The sequence below is a fragment of the Manis javanica genome, chromosome 2 (genome assembly GCF_040802235.1).
Source record: "Manis javanica isolate MJ-LG chromosome 2, MJ_LKY, whole genome shotgun sequence".
In the NCBI taxonomy this organism is placed as follows: domain Eukaryota; kingdom Metazoa; phylum Chordata; class Mammalia; order Pholidota; family Manidae; genus Manis; species Manis javanica.
The window spans coordinates 56,598,430-56,617,436 of record NC_133157.1 but is presented as its reverse complement, the minus strand read 5'-3'; the positions used below and the strand labels follow the sequence as shown (position 1 = coordinate 56,617,436).

Here is a 19,007-nt window from a genome sequence, read left to right as displayed (position 1 = left end):
TTGAAAGTCAGTGGTCCTTTTTTAATTGGATTGTTTTCTTATTGTGTGTCTTCTTGATGTAATGTTTTAGCTCATTATGAATCATTTCACATTATATGGCTGGTCACTTACATCCAGGAACTTTGAAGAGGACAGTCTGTCTTTAGAGAGAGGTCACTCTGCCAGAGTTTTTACTGCCTAAATACTACAAAGCTGCTTCTAACAAATCCATGGCCCAACATTTTCTAGATAGAATTTGTTCCTCCTTGAATAAAAATAATCTAAGATTACTTATAATGTAACAATGTGATAGCGTTAACCATATCAGAAAAATGCAGCCTATGAGGAAGTACTGCAACAGAAACTAATCCAACGGAAGTGGTGAACATTATCTAATTTCCCTTTTATATAAGAAAATCATGGAAATGTTTATTAGTTGCTCTTGTTGTTTTACATTATCTGTAGTTGTGGCCCACAATTAGACATAACAAAAGCTCCTTGGGGAAAGTGTTTCCTATGTGTGTTTGCTTTGTTAAGGAAAGAAAAGAGGTGTAACAATAAAACTCAAATGCCAGTGAAGTATTCAATGTATGTGTACACTTGAAATTAAAGTGTATTTCAAAAGGAGGAAAACTTAAATAGTTTAGTAGAAATATTTTGACATCCTGAATAATCACTTTTCTATATTAACATCACATAAGTATATGCATAATATGCTTCATAAAGTTAATAAAGTTAATATACCTATAGGTGTCATTAAATGACTTTCCTTAAATTTACATAAAAGTGATTTTAATTGTAATATGCCTTTCAAACCAGTATTATTTCACTGACTTCAATTTTCTACATGTGTAGAGCAGTGCAAAAGCAAACTGCAATGAGTTTGAAGTCTTCCACGGCAAATCCAACTTAGGGCCACCTTTTAGCCCTGAGACCTACAGCATGTCAATAAACTTACAGCAGGGCTTTGCCTAGAAAACCTCAATTATATCATGTCCTGTAAAATGAAAAGCAATACATAAATAACAATAATGACTGTTAATTATATTTAACATTATGTTGTTAAGATTAATTTTTTAAAAAATCATAGGAGTAGTAAGAAAATTTTCTAGCATATTGGCCATATAAGAGAGTGAGGCTAATTACACAGACAAGACATAATTTGGGGGTAATGACTATCCTTCAAAGATCCTATCGGAGCCATGTCTGTGTAATTTCCCACTTAGGGAAATTGTTCCCTTCTGTAATATATGCAAAGAATGCAAGGGTAAGTACAGTATTCCTGACTCCCGTTACATTTTTTTCTGAGATTGGTCACATGAAGCTAAGACAATCAGAACTCTTCATTTGGATTTTGTTAAACTCCTGCTGGGAGAAAGGAATGCTTTACTCTTGATCTGAAAGTTGTAAAGAAATAAGCTCTAATTTGCCATACATCATGGACCCAAGATCATAGGTATAGCCAGATGAAAAGAAGGAAAACAACAGGCAGACAAAAGATGAGATGAGAAAAACAGAGACTGGGAAAATCACCCCCACACACACACTCACAAGATGGAAGTGTTTCCCTCCACAGTCCTAAGGCTGGCTATTTCTTACGGTTTGATTGTGCAAACCAGTTTTCCCTTCATATTTAAGCTGATTCTAGCTGAGTTGATTTCATCATAAAGAATTCAGAAAGGATTCTGAGTAATAAAATGAATTACATTCAATTTTTATAATACATATTTAACATAAAAATTCAATTACAAAAATCATGCTTAAATATTCTGATATGTCACTGAAAGACTGCTGCTCTCACCATTTGTGGTTGTTCTCTTTCATGTCATTATCTTTTGAATTTGGTAGTGGGTGTGTAGCTTTTGCTTTATGCTTCCTAAAGGTTATACACATATGATGTTTTTCTTTTGAACAAATTTTGCTATTAAATTAAATAATATGTGAAGTGAGGGGTGAACATATTCTGTAATTTCTAGAGTAACATAACTAACTGTTAAATCACATTGGTCTTACTGTATTTGTAAGAGAAATGTCCTTTAAAAGTAATTTCTGTAAGACTACCTTTAGCAGAGAGGAGGTACTCTGCAAACCACTTATTCTGAAATATCATGTCTGCCAGCTGCTTACGTATTGTTTCCCAGACCACATCCACTTTTTTAAACTCTAAAGTGATGAACGTGGTTTCCAGTGAACTACATTTTCAGGTTTCTTTAACTGCTTTTTTTTAAATTCGGCAACAAGAGGTACTGGAAGGACATATGAAGCAGGAAAAAAAAAGAGAGGGAAGTGTTATGCTTCTGGTACCAGCCGTATGGCCGTTCCTGGCCCTGGCCAGGCGATAGCCAGGCTGACGTGATTCACTGCAGACTCAGGTAGCCCGAGGAGATTAATTCCCTTTCACAGCAGTCCCAGCCTTAAGAGAAGTGACTCTTCTTTGTTGAATCCAGGACTGTCTGCAAGAGCATCTCTAACAGCACAGAAGCACGTGAAAACTTGTGAGCTCCCGTATTACTTTTTCTTCCCCAACATGCCATTCCCATCTCACTTTGGCTATTCTCGCCTTTCAAATTCTTTTGTGACCAGTTTACTGTATAGCTCTCCTCCTCCATTCGAAATACACAGTTTCCATTTCAATGACTAGACCCTGACAAACACACTTAACAGCGAACTTTTTCATTTTATTTTTCACTATAGTCATGAGAAAGATATAAATGCTATTTAATAAGTAACCCAACTAACTTCATCATCTGTCTGCTAGAAATAAGTAGTTAACTATACAAGGGGGAAATCCAACAGAGAGGGCCTGGCTGAATTTGACTCTTTCTTAGGCCTCAATATTCTCACCTGCTGGATGAGGCTGATTTATCACAGGCTATATATTACTCATTGCTTCCTTATTGTGTAATGTGATTTCTAAAAGATAAATTAGGAATATATAGAAATATATACACAAATGTAGGCACAAATTTCTATCTAAAGACCTATTTTATCAAAAGACCCTATCATCTATCTAACTGCCCAAACCAAAAACTTAAAATTTATTCACATCTTAGATAATGAAATAGAATTTTGTCTGTCTGATGCTCAGCTTTACCCCTCTAATATATTATTTGTATTGTATTAAAATCCCTCACTAGTTCTTCACTGTCTTCAAGATTTACTCATATAACTGAACAAATATTTTTGTAGCAACAATTATGAACCTGATACAACATGTTGAGAATGGCAAATTAGACACAATTCTGTCCCCATGGAGCTCATGGTCTGCTAAAAGAGAAAGACATACAAAAAGAGCCCAACAAATAATTTAAGAAAATATGTTTAGAGTAAATACTGCGATTATTTTTTTTTAAAGGCATTATGGGAATATATAATTTTTTTGAATCTCCTTAGGATAATATGTAAAACTTCAATAACCTGGCTTCCTCTCTTACCATTCTCTAACTTATACCTGATGTAGTACTGACAGCCCTGTCATTTTTCAGAATTCCTCATACTCCTTTACACAGATGAGCCTTTGCAAATTCCACTTCTTAGTTCTGATATGCATCTGCTTCACCATTTTTCCTTGTTAAGCAAACATACAGTAACATATATTTTTTTAAATTCCCTTCCATTTTCACATGGCTAACTGCCACTTAACATTTAAGACATGAGATTTTATTTACTCTACAAGAATTATGTAAAATCCCATCTTTCCTTCTGGAGCAATCCCCACATTACATGTCCCTACCATGTGTTTCCAAAGCATGTTTGCCTTCCTCTCTCCTGATATTCATTAAGCAATATTGTAAGAGTCGGCATATTGTTTTTCTCCCAGTGGACTATAAGTGCCTTTAAGGGCAAAGATTATCTTTATATTTCATTGCTTAAAAGCATCTTTAGAATGAATGATACAGCAATCCATACTAAGTTATCTGTATATTTCATATGCCTACAACCATTTTTAGAATGACTGATGCAAAAATCTAAACTTTTCTAAATCTTAATTTACCTTGGTTAAAATATCAAAATAAAATATCTTTTAATATTCTTCAAAGAAAAATCTATTGCATATTCATTATTACACAAATGTTCACTTTTTATAGTTTAAAAATAATTAAAACTTAATAATTAATCAATAATTGTTTAAATATAATAAAAAATATCAGAATTACATTTCCTTTAAGTCATAAGATTTCTATTATAATTTTAGGATACATTATCTGTAAGTCATTTTCTAAGTACAGACCCACAGTGTGACCTTCTTTTGAAAGACAATCTGACGCAGGTTTCATTGTACTGAGGTGGTGCCTGTAGCCCTCCCTTTTGTATTCCCTTGACACCCATCATTTGGTCTTTAAAGTTCTCTCTTTGAAATCCAAGGGTTGAATGGAATACAGTGCAAAAATCACTAATATACAATATAGGAAGTGCAGATTCCAAATACATACTGCCTTTTAAAAAATCCTTATTTCTTCTACTACCCAAAAAATCATAATCTCTGAATTTTAGTCTATGTATGTTTGATACTTTATTTTTCACTTTCTGATTATGCATGTATACAGCCCAAAATTTCAGCCATCACAATCTAAATCAATGTGATAGTTGCCATCATTACGCATTTGGAACCAACTGGCATGCTCTTTGCATTGTGAAAAGAATGTCTTTGCTGTTGTTTCCAGGAGGCTCAGAGCCAAAGCGGTATTAAATTTAACAACTATTCCAATATTCCTTGTTAACATATCGGCTCTTTCTCCCTTTCTATGACCTGTTTTTTCTGAATTTTTAATTATTACTTTCTTAACCTATTTACATATGTGTTATTTGATCTAAGTGATTAAAAATTCATCCTTTATATTTGTATGCATTTGTAAATATATGTGTAGACACAGCCTTTACATCTACTGAAGAGATGCAATATAAATACATTGCAAATTTATCCAGTATCTAGGTTGATAAATTATGATTGTTTTCATAGCTATGTAATTCATTATAACAGCTCTAAACAACCCACTTTTTCTTAATTTTCTAAATCTGTCATGTTAAATCACAAATATGTTGCTTACTTCAAAGTGAGAAAATTATGAAATTGTGCTTTATTTGATCATGTAATGATTATTTTGTAGGTAAATTATATTTTTGGAGTATTTTATCTTAAAATCTCATAGAAGTAATAATATTAGGCATATTTATGTGTAGGAAGAAATATATTTTCAACATAGTAGACAGTCTAAAAGTGAATATAGTGTCATTGGTGTTAATCATTTGATATCCCTATTGCCTTGCTTTGAACAGATATTTTCTATGTTCTGCCTCTATCATGGCAGTTAGTGAATTGTACCAAAATTGTCCACGTCCCTACATTTCCAACATCACCCAACCTTATCTAGACAATATATTTTTGAAGTTAAAGTTGATGTCTTGTTCACCATTGTATCTGTAGTACCTGCCATATAATTGTCTTTCCAAAAATATTACTGAAAGAATGAAGAAAAAATAAAGATGGCTGAAATAATTCTCTCTCTCCTAAGGACTTCTCTAATCCTTTCTTTAGAGCTCCCTTGTAACATTTATCATATTCAGACTTGCACGGTAGATATTTCTTTATATGGCTTATAGATGTGATGGCAGGCACCTAATTCTTTTACCATCCTGTAACCCTTCACACTGTATTCTATTCAGAGTAAGTATTCAATAAGTGTACTTAAAATTAAAAAATAAAAGATATTTTAAGCATGAAAGGGAATTTAACTGTGTCTTCTCACTGTTATTCAACAGAATTGTTTTTTTAATGCCTTATAAAACAACAGCTGTATATAATAGATTTGGCCACAAGTCACTTCATTAATTTATAAAACAGTTTTTGAATATCTACTATATATGTCAGATTATTCTACATGCTTGGAAGACAGTAATGACGAAGACATGGAGTCTCTGTTCCTAAGGAGCTTATAGACAAAAGAACAAAAAAATAATGTAAAAAGCGTTTGTCTAAGAGAGTTGAATGAGATTTTATAAGAAGTGGCATTTTATCTATTTGGGTCATGTTTAGAAAGAATAGCATTTCTAAAGGCAAAAAAATGTTGGAACACATTCTAAAAGGCAGAAAAAATTACTGTGTACCAAAAAATGGAAAATTAAAAAGACATAAAATGGGAAAAACTGAATATGCTAAATAGATAAAACTAAAACTTAGCTTTAACTTATAAAAATAACCTTTGTGCAAGGTTAGCATGATCAATATATCTATAAAATAGGCCAGCATTAACCTAATTGTCTACATATATTAAAGAGATCATTTTCATGCTACACTATAATATTTCTTATTGTATAAGGTGCTGAATCATATTAACTGATATTTCTGTGTTTTCAAGAATAATTTTGGGAATAGTCCACAGTCCACAGCTTTCTTTGTCATTCATCTATCCCCTTCACAAACAACTAGACAGGATGCCATCTATTTTGGGGTATGTTACCTATATTCCCTATTTTAGTAAACTAGAATGTCCAGGAGTACCCATAATATTTTACTGTTGAAGAAAGAATGCTTTATCACTATCAATTTATTAAGAACTCCATGAATACTCCTCGGTGGTCACTTAAGAAAGTGGCCTTAATAAAGGTCATAAATGACCATGGTGAATTTATGCTAAACGGATACTTAATATTTCAGCAATGCACTTTCTTTCAATTCTATGAGAAGGAAAAATAATTGCTTACAACTAAATTACCACCAAAATATATTAAAAGGAAAGATATTGATAAATGGAGGTGATGTTGAGAGGAAGTATAGATTAATCTTTGTGTAAGACATGAAATCTGAAGATAAATTTAGATCAAGTGATGGAAAAAATATGCAAACACACACAATGGAGAGGGAACCTTATTTTACTCCTAGCCATCTTTCTCCAGCATATTGCTAGCCAAGACTTGCTGCTGATTCAACTGCCTCCCTCACCTAAAAATCTGCATATCTGATTGATCCAAATCAAGGACATTCATGTAGCTTCACTATACTGGATGTTGCAAGTCACCATGTGTTAAAGCCTGGAGCTCAGGCATCATGTGCTCTACTTGCTTATTATCTCCTATGTGGTCAACAGTCTTGGGTATGCCTGAAGGCTTGTCCACTTGTTAATAAGGTGATTTTTTGTTTTTCTATATGTCTGCCTTTTTTTTCCACGTAGAGCTTGGGTAGCCCATAGCACTGCTGGGGAGAAGAATAATGGAAGGTTTCCGGAACCAGAACTGTACCTGAAACCTGTAACGATGTGCAGCGGAATATATCAGAAGGTCATGCTGCTAGTTTCCATGGTATTTTCATTAATCTGCCTTGCTGTTTTATGACTATTGTATCATAGTATAGTATTTTGTTAATATTTATGGCATTGTAGATAACAAAAGCACGCATGTTCTGTTATTCTTAAGAATATATAATACTGCTAAAATATGTGCTATTAATGATTCACTGTAGTTTTTAAATCTGATTTTCCTTTTATGAAGGCACCAATAGATTGTATTTGGTTAACAGTAGACATAAAAATTTAACTTTGAAAGATTTATATTATAGAGACTTTGCTGCACTTATTAAAAACTGATGCTACAGCCCCCTGACATTTACATTATGCCTATTACACTCATATTTTCAAGGCATTTGGGTATTTCCTTATGATAACCTGAGAGAATGCTACCTCTGTTTCATACATTGTCATGAGGTATCATAAATGCTTCATTAATTCCCAAAGGTTTCCATGACAGAGTGGAAAATTAGCTTTCGGAATGTCATCAGTCTTGATTTTAATCCAGATTCTGTCACTTCCTGGATAAGTGAGCTTGGAATTTTGTTTCCTGTCTCAGTTCCCTCATCTCTTAAATGGCCATAACCACTACCCTCAGATATTACCTAAAACCTGTATATGTAAAAAGTCAGTATTTAAAAAGCTTTCAATTACTGTACATTCCCTTTAGTGTGACCCTATGTGAGATGATGACAGGAAACACTGGAGTTTGCATTTTGAGCAACATCTTATATTTTTAGAAACTGAAACAAACCACATTTTCTCAGTTTGTATGATCTTCAAAGTCATATAACTGTGTAGTAAAGTATAGTATATTCAGAAAATCATTGATGCTTCTAGACTCAAAGGTCTTATAAGGAATTACAGTGAAATGAGTGTTTTAAAAGCTGTGAAACAGTTAAAATAATGATCAGGCCAATATGCTAAGTCATTGTTCTATTGTCAGTCCCCAAGGGCTCAGAATTTATGGGTTCTTCTCTAACACTATTGTTCCTGGAGAAGGAGAGTTGTTTAAAACACACAGCACAATATAGTGAAATTAGTCATTAATGGTCAATTGTTTCCTGAACAAGTCATCTCAACACTGAACTGTGAGAAAATGATTTAACTAACTCTTTACCCTTGTTCCTATGAGGTAAATTGGCAGAAAGCCTGATGTTTCCAAATCCCCAAACAATGATATAAGAAGCTACTCACAAGGCATACCACCAAATATCCAAACTTTAAAGCTGTCAACACTCGGATGGGGGAGGAAGACCTAGCCTTACCAATTAAAAATAGTAGTAGTTATTCATGCATCTCATACATTTATAACTCAGAGTAAGAAATAAGTTTTAAGGGACTTATTTCCATAGAACATATTCTATATATTCAACTCTCCATTGAGTCAAGCAAATATATGGACTCCAATGGGAAGATAGTTAACAGCTTTCACTGATGAAAGTGTTATTTCTTGGTGCAAATCGCTTTCTCTCTAGAACCAGAATGAAGCCCATCCACCAAGCTCACATTCTCTTTCACACATGCTGGCCTAGTTGCTGATGTCTTTATTTTTTGGGGACTTATGTTAAAAACAGGCAGAATGGGTCAGTTCCAAATTTTGTAGAATTACTACTGTATGTTTGGTAGGAAGGTGATTACTGAGTTAACTGAACTGTGACAAAATCTGTTCAACTTCTAGCAGAATTAGCAGATATCTGACTTATGAGTATATAAGCAGCCTCCTACACATCATGCTTAAGAGGCCAAAAAGAAAAAGAACAAGATTCCAAATACCAGAAATGGGAATACATGTTAATAATACTGAAGAGAATGATCTTACTTTATATCTGTATATTTCAATGATATTACTGCAACATTAAAGCACAGACACAGACACTGAATGTTATTTAATCTCAATAAATATATTCAGCTACATAAACAAGTTCTCCTAACTCAAATTCTTTAATCCAACAAGATTATTTCTGGACATACACCCAGTAATTTTCCACATTTGGGTTCAGATAAACATGTATTATACACATTTCAAGCCACTTTTCTGGGAATAAGAAATATAATTTCTATCCCAAATATTTGTTGAGAATAAGAATAATAAAGAATAATAAATAAATAAGAACTTTCTTTTTCCTTTGAGGGAATTCAAAGATTAGGAGAGAGAAGTAAGGCTTATATAAGAGAACAGAAGTTGTATCCAATATAGCCATGGGAAGGATGGAGAAAGATGAGAAAGAATAAACCCCGGACAGTGAAGCAGATGAAGCTGGATGGGCATGGATCATGCATGGAGTTTGCCACAGAAGGATCCAGAAGGCTGAAGTCAATGACTTGAGCTATATAATACAGATACTTAAATTATGGAACAAACTGGGTGGAGGTTGGGGGGCATCTTATCCAGAATATCTACAACATACCCAATGATTTTATAGATGGATAGCTCATTGAAGTTGGAGGGAAGGCAGAGCCTAGAAATCTTAGTAAGATAGACAGATAATTAGACCATCATCTTACATATCCTGGGTTATTTTCTCTATAATGATTGTGAAACAAATTTAGGACTTTTATAGTTTTGTGGTTTATCTCTGCCTTCAATCTTATTTTTTGAACTGTTTCAAGCTTTCCATCACAGAGTTTTCTACTCAGGCTTTCAGAAATGTGGAAGAAGGACCACTGACCTTCAAAATGTGAATTCGTTCTCAATAAATTAAGCAGCACAGTGTACTCTAATAATTACTGTATTCTGAGGCAACAGGTCAGAGTACAATCCCAAATCTGTGAAATGGAGAAACCACCATCATCTCTGCCTTTGCTTCCTTATCAGTAAATGAGAATGCAACTAATGAGAAAGATGAGTTCTATCATTTCTAAGATTTGGCTAAGATACAGAAAGTTTATGATTTTAATGAATCAGTGAGTTAAAGTTCATTATCTCCTTGAAAAGCTTAAGCAATGCAATATAAGTTTTCACAGCAAAACTGAGGAAAGGAATCATTATGTAAAATGTTCAAGAATGTATGCTTTCTGTATAAATTATGTCAAATGTCAAATTCCCATTACTTTAGACAAATTATGCATGGTTCAAATGTTAATCTTAGATCCTCCCCACTTTTAAATGATTCATTACCTAAATAAACTACTACTTCTCTCTTGATTCTGTGCAAAAAGAGTTTGAAATGACTTTTTAGAAGTTTTTGAGAATAAATATTTCAGTAAGCAACTTAAGAAAAGTACAGTGTCGACTGAAAAATCAACAAAGCAAAAAATCATCAGGAAATATACAAAAATTATATTTTAATATAGGAAATATTTATGATATGATGATATTAGGCAATATAACCAATACCCTTGAGATTACTGAAATCACTGGCTATCTTCACTTGGAAAAGAAAATAAATAAATAGCTTTCTTCTCTTATTTGACATTGAAGACATCAACAAAAATACCTAAGTGCTTTCAAATATTAACAATCATCATTATTAAAAATTTAAAGCTCACTGGGAACAATTCTCAAATACTAACTATAACCAAACACACTCTTTTGAAGACCATGAAAGTTGGAAAAAATATTAATATTTACTATTAAATAGCATGCAAATTTCAAAAGGAACACTAAAAAGTTTTTTCTGGAAATCCAATGGGAAAAGCCTATGTGCTCTACCTAGTCATTGCATATTATTAAGGCAATAGATGAATTTTTCAGTCGTGGTCTAAAATAGAAAAAGAATTGTAAAGCACCTCTATCTTTGTGTATGATCTACAAATTAACTGTGCACATTCCTTTTGGTAATTAAGCATTGTCATTTAAATCACTTTTATAAAGCATGAGTTTATTATAGATGCAGGATGATTAAAATGCATGAGTATCAATCCATGTCTGCTCTATCTGCCTGTCAACAAAAGGAAGTGGCCACTTATGGTGATTACAAACTACATCAAGAGTAGTTTCCATGTCACATATTCACAAGAGACAGGTGGCTTGATGAATTTTAGTTTTCAGTGACAGGATCTTCTGCCCTTCTTCCCCTGTCCTTTTCTATTTCTCTCCCCCAACCCTGTCTCTCCCTAGGGGTTCAAATGTCATTGCTACATTGCTCAGGAGATGAATCCATTTTCCTCTGCTAATTCCTTTCCCTGGGAAGATTGAGAGTGTCCTCATTGATTCTGACTAGGGAGTTTTTTGGTTTTTTATTTTAAGTAGAACAGAATTCTGACCTTCCAAATGATCAGATTAGGATGGTTATTTTCACATTATTAAGTAATCAAGGAACAAATGCATTAGGAAAGAGTTTGGTTCACAGGCAGGCCTGTTGTCGGCTTCTAAAAAAATATTTTGCACTAACAGCTAACCCAGATTCCATTTCTTCCTTTGCCTATGAATCACATGGGAAGGTAAAATGCATTTTAACATTGTATTTTGCCTAAAGGATATCAGTAAAATTTAATTTTCTTACTGCATTGATTTTTCCATTATAAGTTGTAACAGTCTAATTATATCTCATAAGAATTTTCAGTATTGAGGAAACGGATGTGAGTGATTTACCAATGGTAACTACATGGAAACATTGTTATTTTGAAACCTTCTATGTCTCTTGATGGGCAATTGTTTAAAAATATGGCACATTTCATACTTAGTGCTTAGATGATGGTTTTAAGTCCTACATTATAAAATTTCATATGTAACTCTCAACTTAAAAAATAGAATCCCAATATTTGAAATCAAAGCATTATATTATAGGCAAAAAATTCAGTATCTAGATATGGGCCTGACTGTTACTGTTAAAAATTAATGTACCACATTGAAATAAGGTGACTAAAAGACAGTAGGGTGTGAAGCTCTTTTTCTTAGTCTTGACTGCAGTTAGTAAAGGTTGACATCTTACCTTAATTACTTCAAATACATCAAGTCCTTATGCTTTTAATTTCAAGTTTGGACAAAGCATGCATTAAAGACACCACACAGCCAATTTTCCTACCAAAATAAAACAAAAAAAAATCAAAAAGCCAACACCTGATTCTTCCTTTCCTTTTAAATAGTTGTCTCGTCACTGAAGCTTTAGCAAAACTTAAAATAACCATGTTGAGAAAACATATAAAAAAATAGAAGCAATGTCACAGTGAAATCAACAGAGAATTCAACATACCATATGTTTAATGGCTCCAAGAGAATATTTTAATTATTATTTCACATTGTCAGGAACACTACAGGTGGTTATAAATATAAAACAGAGATTTGTGAACAAAAATTTACCAAGTTAAATACATCATTGCTAACAAGGATAGATGCCACCAAATGCAAAATGTCTTAATTGTTATCATTCACCCTTATCTTCACTGTGTTCACTGTGGGCATGTCTCTGATACTTATTTTCATGCAATGTGGTTTCCACCTTTTTTTTTTTAACATTTAAAGGGCTTGAAATAGAAATGGAGAACATCTGTTTCAGAGACATAAATTGTTCTTTAAAATGTCATAAAAATAATTTAGAAAGTCAATTCTTTTTCTATTTTAAAACTCTAAATTTTAATATTTAAGCCACTGTGCATACTGGGGCAATGTTTATTGAAAAAAATAAGGAACATCACAGCTTCATTCTTTAACAAGAACACCCATTTCTGAGTAATTTAATGGACAGTACCATATCAAATGAGCCATCCAAATGTTTAGTTTACTTTTAGAAACCACTGTGCCCTGTTCTGTGTTTAATCAATATAACCAGATAAAATTTATAATAACCAACTAAGTAATATCCATTAATTATTCTCTGTCATCAGTGCTGAGTTATCAATCGTCCATAGTAAATACCAAATAAAATTATAGATTGAAGGTAAACTTCTGAGTCAGTGTTGTTAATGACCAAATTTGGCTTTTAAAATTTCCACCTGTTGTTGACTGGGTCATGTCACATTTCTACACTGTTTTCATCACTCTGTTTATCATTTTTATTTACAAGCTGTATATACAAGGATGACATGGTAATTAGCAAAAAATATTTGAGGTTGGTTTTGCATTTTTAATGTTTGCAATTAAGAACCAGAAGTTAATTTATTTTGAATAAGTTAAAAAGTGCCAACCAGGAACAGTTCTTTTAATCAGTCACTCAAACCCTATAATTTCTTCCATATATGATTAGTCTCCCAGCGCGATAGCACTTATAAACATGCTACCCATTATACAAGGTTCTGCTGAATAGTTACCTCACCCTAGAAGTCTCTTCCATATTCCTGAGTGGAATCAATTGCTAATCTCAATGAATAAGAGATGAATTTATTGTTTCTTCTACTTCAGCTGTCTCTCCTTTTGCCTGTCTCCCCCACACTATAGTAATTTACTACGTAAAAAAAAAAAATCTAGAGGAAGGTACATATGTATTTGAGTATGCTGTAGGACAATAGGATAAATATCCTAAATTAATCACCCTTATTTTGGTCAAAGTGCGTTTCATTGCAAGCAAGGAAACTCACACAACTAATTATACAGAGAGAAAGAAACAGACTGCAGATCTAGGATTTTATCAGGCAGGTGCTAGTAAATATTTAATGAGTAGTTTTCCATGACATATTCACAGCATTTGCCAGTGTCCATGATGTAAATATCCCATAATAATCAAACACAAGCTAGAACATGATACCATTGAAGGCAGAGTTGAGAAGATATGCATATTTCTGGCTCCCAAATGTTGGGTCCATCACACTACTGGTTGGTCATAAAACTCAAGAGCAGGGAACACAGGAAGGACTCAGGGGTTGAAAACAGGAACCGAAATGCTATCAACCATCGACAACTGAATCTATTCTTTGAGTTTCCCAATGGCCAAGCAGAGCCCTTTCTATACTCCTCTTTCCACATTTGCTTAAACCTTTTTTCTGTAGGAAGAGAGGTAGTTCTCCCTTTTGTATTAGTACACATTTCACCCAAAAGGCCTTCATCCTGGTTTTCTTAATACATTTCTGCTCAGCCATAGAAGATACTGAAGATCATTCTTACTCCTGAATCTGCAGATCTCCTGGAGGGACAATTTATTTGCTCACCTTGAATGTGATAACCATCTCTATATTATGCCGATGTTGGTGAAGATTATAACTGTGTGTGTGTGTGTGTGTGTGTGTGTGTGTGTGTGTGTGTGTGTGTTGTGTGTTGTATGTGCACTTGAGAAGTACTTGAACATGGTAGCATACAGAAATGAGAGAAAAATGTGGATAGAGGGATATTTTCCAAGAAGGGAAGTGGGCATCTACCTATAACCCCACCTGAACATATCTACTGTACTCATTGTGGAAAGGAGGATAATGCCCTTTTATGCTCTTAAAGATATCCAGACACTAAGCCCTGGAACCTTTGATTATGCTACCTGACATAGCAAAAAGAAGATATAACTTTACATATATAATTAGGCTAAAGACCTTGAGGTGGGGAGATTTTCATGAATTATCTCACAGGCACAATGTATTTAAAAGGGTCCTTTTAAGTGAAAGAGCTAGGCAGGAGAATCAGGGCCAGAAAAATATGTTGATGGAAGCAGAATTCAGAGAGATACAGTTGCTGGCGTTGAAGATGGAAGGGGTTTCTGGGCCTAGTGATGCAATTAACCTCTAGAAGGTAGAAAAGGCAATAAAATCAGTTATCCCCTGGACCTCCAGCAAGGAATGCAGCACTGCTGACATCATGATTGTTACTCAGTGAGCCCCAAATTGGACTTACGGCCTCCATAAGTGAAAAGATAACAAATTTGAATTGTTTTATGTCAATAAGCTTGCAAAAATTTGTTACAGCAGCAATTGAAAACTAATACATTGATCAAATATTGGTTACCAGACTGGATGGTTAAGCACTTAACCTATAAATTGAAAATCAACATAGAACTTAAGCTATTTTGATTAAAACAAGGAAATTTATACATACAGAGTATCTGTATCTTAGCTAAATGTATGAGAGGTCCTTAAAGAAAACATATCTTCTCTACACTTCAACAACTACAATTCATGGGGTGGGGCCAAAATGGCGGCATGAGTAGAGCAGCAGAAATCGCCTCCCAAAACCACATATATTTTTGAAAATACAACAAAGACAACTCTTCCTAAAAGAGAGACCAGAAGACACAGGACAACAGCCAGACCACATCCACACCTGCGAGAACCCAGCGCCTCACAAAGGGAGTAAGATACAAGCCCCAGTCCAGCGGGACCCGAGCACCCTACACCCCAGCTCCAGGCGGGACAAGAGTAGGAGCAGGGAGGAAGAGGGAGCTCAGGACTGCTAAATAGCAAGCCCTAGCCATCCTCACAAGAGTGCAGACACAGTGCATGCACGGGGTCTTGGATAATAGAGAAACAGGTCAGTAAAACCTGTGAGTGGGTCCCCACAGCCAGCGAATCTGGGACAAGGAAAAGTGAATGCTTTTAGGAAGTCTTAAAGGGACAGGGACCCCATAGCTGGCTGGAAGCGTCCTGGGACACTTCATCTAGCGGCAGGGAATTGGGAGAACTCTGAGCACTCTAACCCCCTGGGCTGCAGGGAGCACGGAGGACCCTCACAGAGATAAATAGCCTTCTGGACATTCCCCCTCAAATGCGGCTCCACGATATCAGAGCAGTAGCCCGAGGCAGGCCACGCCCACTGCAAAAGTGGAGATAAACTCCATAGTGGTTGGGCAAGAATCAGAAGCCCCATCTGTGCACAGCTGCCCAGCACAAGCCACTAGAGGTCGCTGTTCTTCCAGGATAGCAAGGCCACAAACCAACAAGAAGGGAAGTTCTTCCAGCTGTCACTTGTGCCAGCTCAGCAAACTAACTCTATCACCATGAAAAGGCAAAATTTCAGGCAGACCGAGATAACAGAGACAACACCTGAGAAGGAGACAGACCTAACCAGTCGTCCTGAAAAAGAATTCAAAATAAAAATCATAAACATGCTGATGGAGATGGAGAGAAATATACAAGAGCTAAGGGATGAAGTCCGGAGAGAGATTACAGATGTCCGGAAGGAGATTACAGATGTCTAAAGGGAGATTACAGACACCCGGAAGGAGATTACAGAAGTGAAAGAAACTCTGGAAGGATTTATAAGCAGAATGGATAAGATGCAAGAGGCCATTGATGGAATAGAAACCAGAGAACAGGAATGCATAGAAGCTGACATAGAGAGAGATAAAAGGATCTCCAGGAATGAAACAATATTAAGAGAACTGTGCGACCAATCCAAAAGGAACAATATCCGTATTATAGTGGTACCAGAAGAAGAAGAGAGAGGAAAAGGGATAAAAGTGTCTTTGAAGAAATAATTGCTGAAAACTTGCCCAAACTGGGGGAGGAAATAATCAAACAGACCATGGAAATACACAAAACTCCCAACAGAAAGGACCCAAGGAGCACAACACCAAGACACATAATAATTAAAATGGCAAAGGAGTTTTAAAGGCAGCTAGAGAGAAAAAGGTCACCTATAAAGGAAAACCCACCAGGCTATCATCAAACTTCTCATCAGACACCTTGCAGGCCAGAAGAGAATGGCATGATATATTTAATGCAATGAAACAGAAGGGCCTTGAACCAAGGATACTATATCCAGCATGATTATCATTTAAATAAGAAAGAGGTTAAATAATTCCCAGATGAGCAAAAGTTGAGGGAATGTGCCTCCCACAAACCACCTCTACAGGGTATTTCAGAGGGACTGTTCTAGACGGGAGCACTCCTAAGACTAAACAGATGTCACCAGAGAAAATAAAATCACAGCAAAGAAAGCAGGCCAACCAAATACTAACTAAAGGCAAAAAATAAAATCAACTACCCACTAAAAGCAGTTAAAGGAAACATGAAAGAGCACAGAATAAAACAAACAACATATAATGAATGGTGGAGGAGGAATAAGAAGGGAGAGAAGAAAAGAATCACCAGACAGTGTATATAACAGTTCAATAAGCAAGCTAAGTTAGGCAGTAAGTTACTAAAGAAGCGAACCTTGAACCTTTGGTAACCACGAATCTAAAGCCTGCAATGGCAATAAGTACATATCTTTCAATAGTCACCCTAAATGTAAACGGACTGAATGCACCCATCAAAAGACACAGAGTAAAAGAATGGATCTAAAAGCAAGACCCATCTATATGCTGCTTACAAGAAACTCACCTCAAACCCAAAGACATGCTCAGAGTAAAAGTCAAGGGATGGAGAAACATATTTCAGGCAAACAACAGCGAGAAGAAAGCAGGGTTGCAGTACTAGTATCAGACAAAATAGACGTCAAAACAAAGAAAGTAACAATAGATAAAGAAGGACATTACATAATGATAAAGGGCTCAGCCCAACAAGAGGACATAACAATTCTAAATATATATGCACCCAACATAGGAGCACCAGCATTTGTGAAACAAATACTCACAGAACTAAAGGGGGAAATAGAATGCAATGCACTCATTTTAGGAGACTTCAAAAGGCCACTCACCCCAAAGGATAGATCCAAAGGGCAGAAAATAAGTAAGGACACAGAGGCACTTAACAACACACTAGAACAGATGCACCTAATAGACATCTATAGAAATCTACATCCAAAAGCAACAGGATACACATTCTTTTCAAGTGCACATGGAACATTCTCCAGAATAGACCACATATTAGACCACAAAAAGAGCCTCAGTAAATTCCAAAAGACTGAAATTCTACCAACCAACTTTTCAGACCACAAAGGTATAAAACTAGAAATAAATTCTACAAAGAAAACAAAAAGGCTCACAAACACATGGAGGCTTAACAACATGCTCCTAAATAATCAATGGATCAACGAACAAATTAAAATAGAGATCAAAGAATATATGGAAACAAATGACAACAACACAATGCCCAACCTTCTGTAGGACACAGCAAAAGCAGTCTTAAGAGGAAAGTATATAGTGATCCAGGCACACTTAAAGAACGAAGAACAATCCCAAATGAATAGTTTAACATCACAATTATCGAACCTGGAAAAAGAAGAACAAATGAGGCCTAAAGTCAGAAGAAGGAGGGACATAATAAAGATCAGAGAAGAAATAAACAAAATTGAGAAGAATAAAACAATAGAAAAAATCAATGAAATCAAGAGCTGGTTCTTCAAGAAAATAAACAAAATAGATAAGCCTCTAGCCAGACTTATTAAGAGAAAAAGAGAATCAACACACATTAACAGAATCAGAAATGAGAATGGAAAATCACAACAGACTCCACAGAAATACAAAGAATTATTAAAGACTACTATGAAAACCTATATGCTAACAAGCTGGAAAACCTAGAAGAAATGGACAACTTCCTAGAAAAACACAACCTTCCAAGACTGACCAAGGAAGAAACACAAAAGTTAAACCAACCAATTACAAGCAACAAAATTGAAACGGTAATCAAAAAACTACCCAAGAACAAAACCCCTGGGCCAAATGGATTTACCTCGGAATCTTATCAGACATACAGAGAAGACATAATACCTATTCTCCTTAAAGTTTTCCAAAAAACAGAAGAGGAGGGAATACTCCCAAACTCATTCTATGAAGCCAACATCACCCTAATACCAAAACCACGCAAAGACACCACCAAAAAGGAAAATCACAGACCAATACCCCTGATGAATGTAAATGCAAAAATACTCAATAAAATATTAGCAAACCGAATTCAAAAATGTATCAAAAGGATCATACACCATGACCAAGTGGGATTCATCCCAGGGATGCAAGGATGGTACAACATTTGAAAATTCATCAACATCATCCACCACATCAACAGAAA

General features: G+C 35.0%; 1 protein-coding gene across 1 annotated transcript in view; it reads right to left on the bottom strand.

Annotated features, from left to right (window-relative positions):
- PTPRD (protein tyrosine phosphatase receptor type D) overlaps window positions 1-19,007 on the bottom strand; it is a 2,165,650-nt gene that overhangs the window by 2,103,048 nt on the left and 43,595 nt on the right. The gene's annotated exons all lie outside the window — the stretch shown is intronic.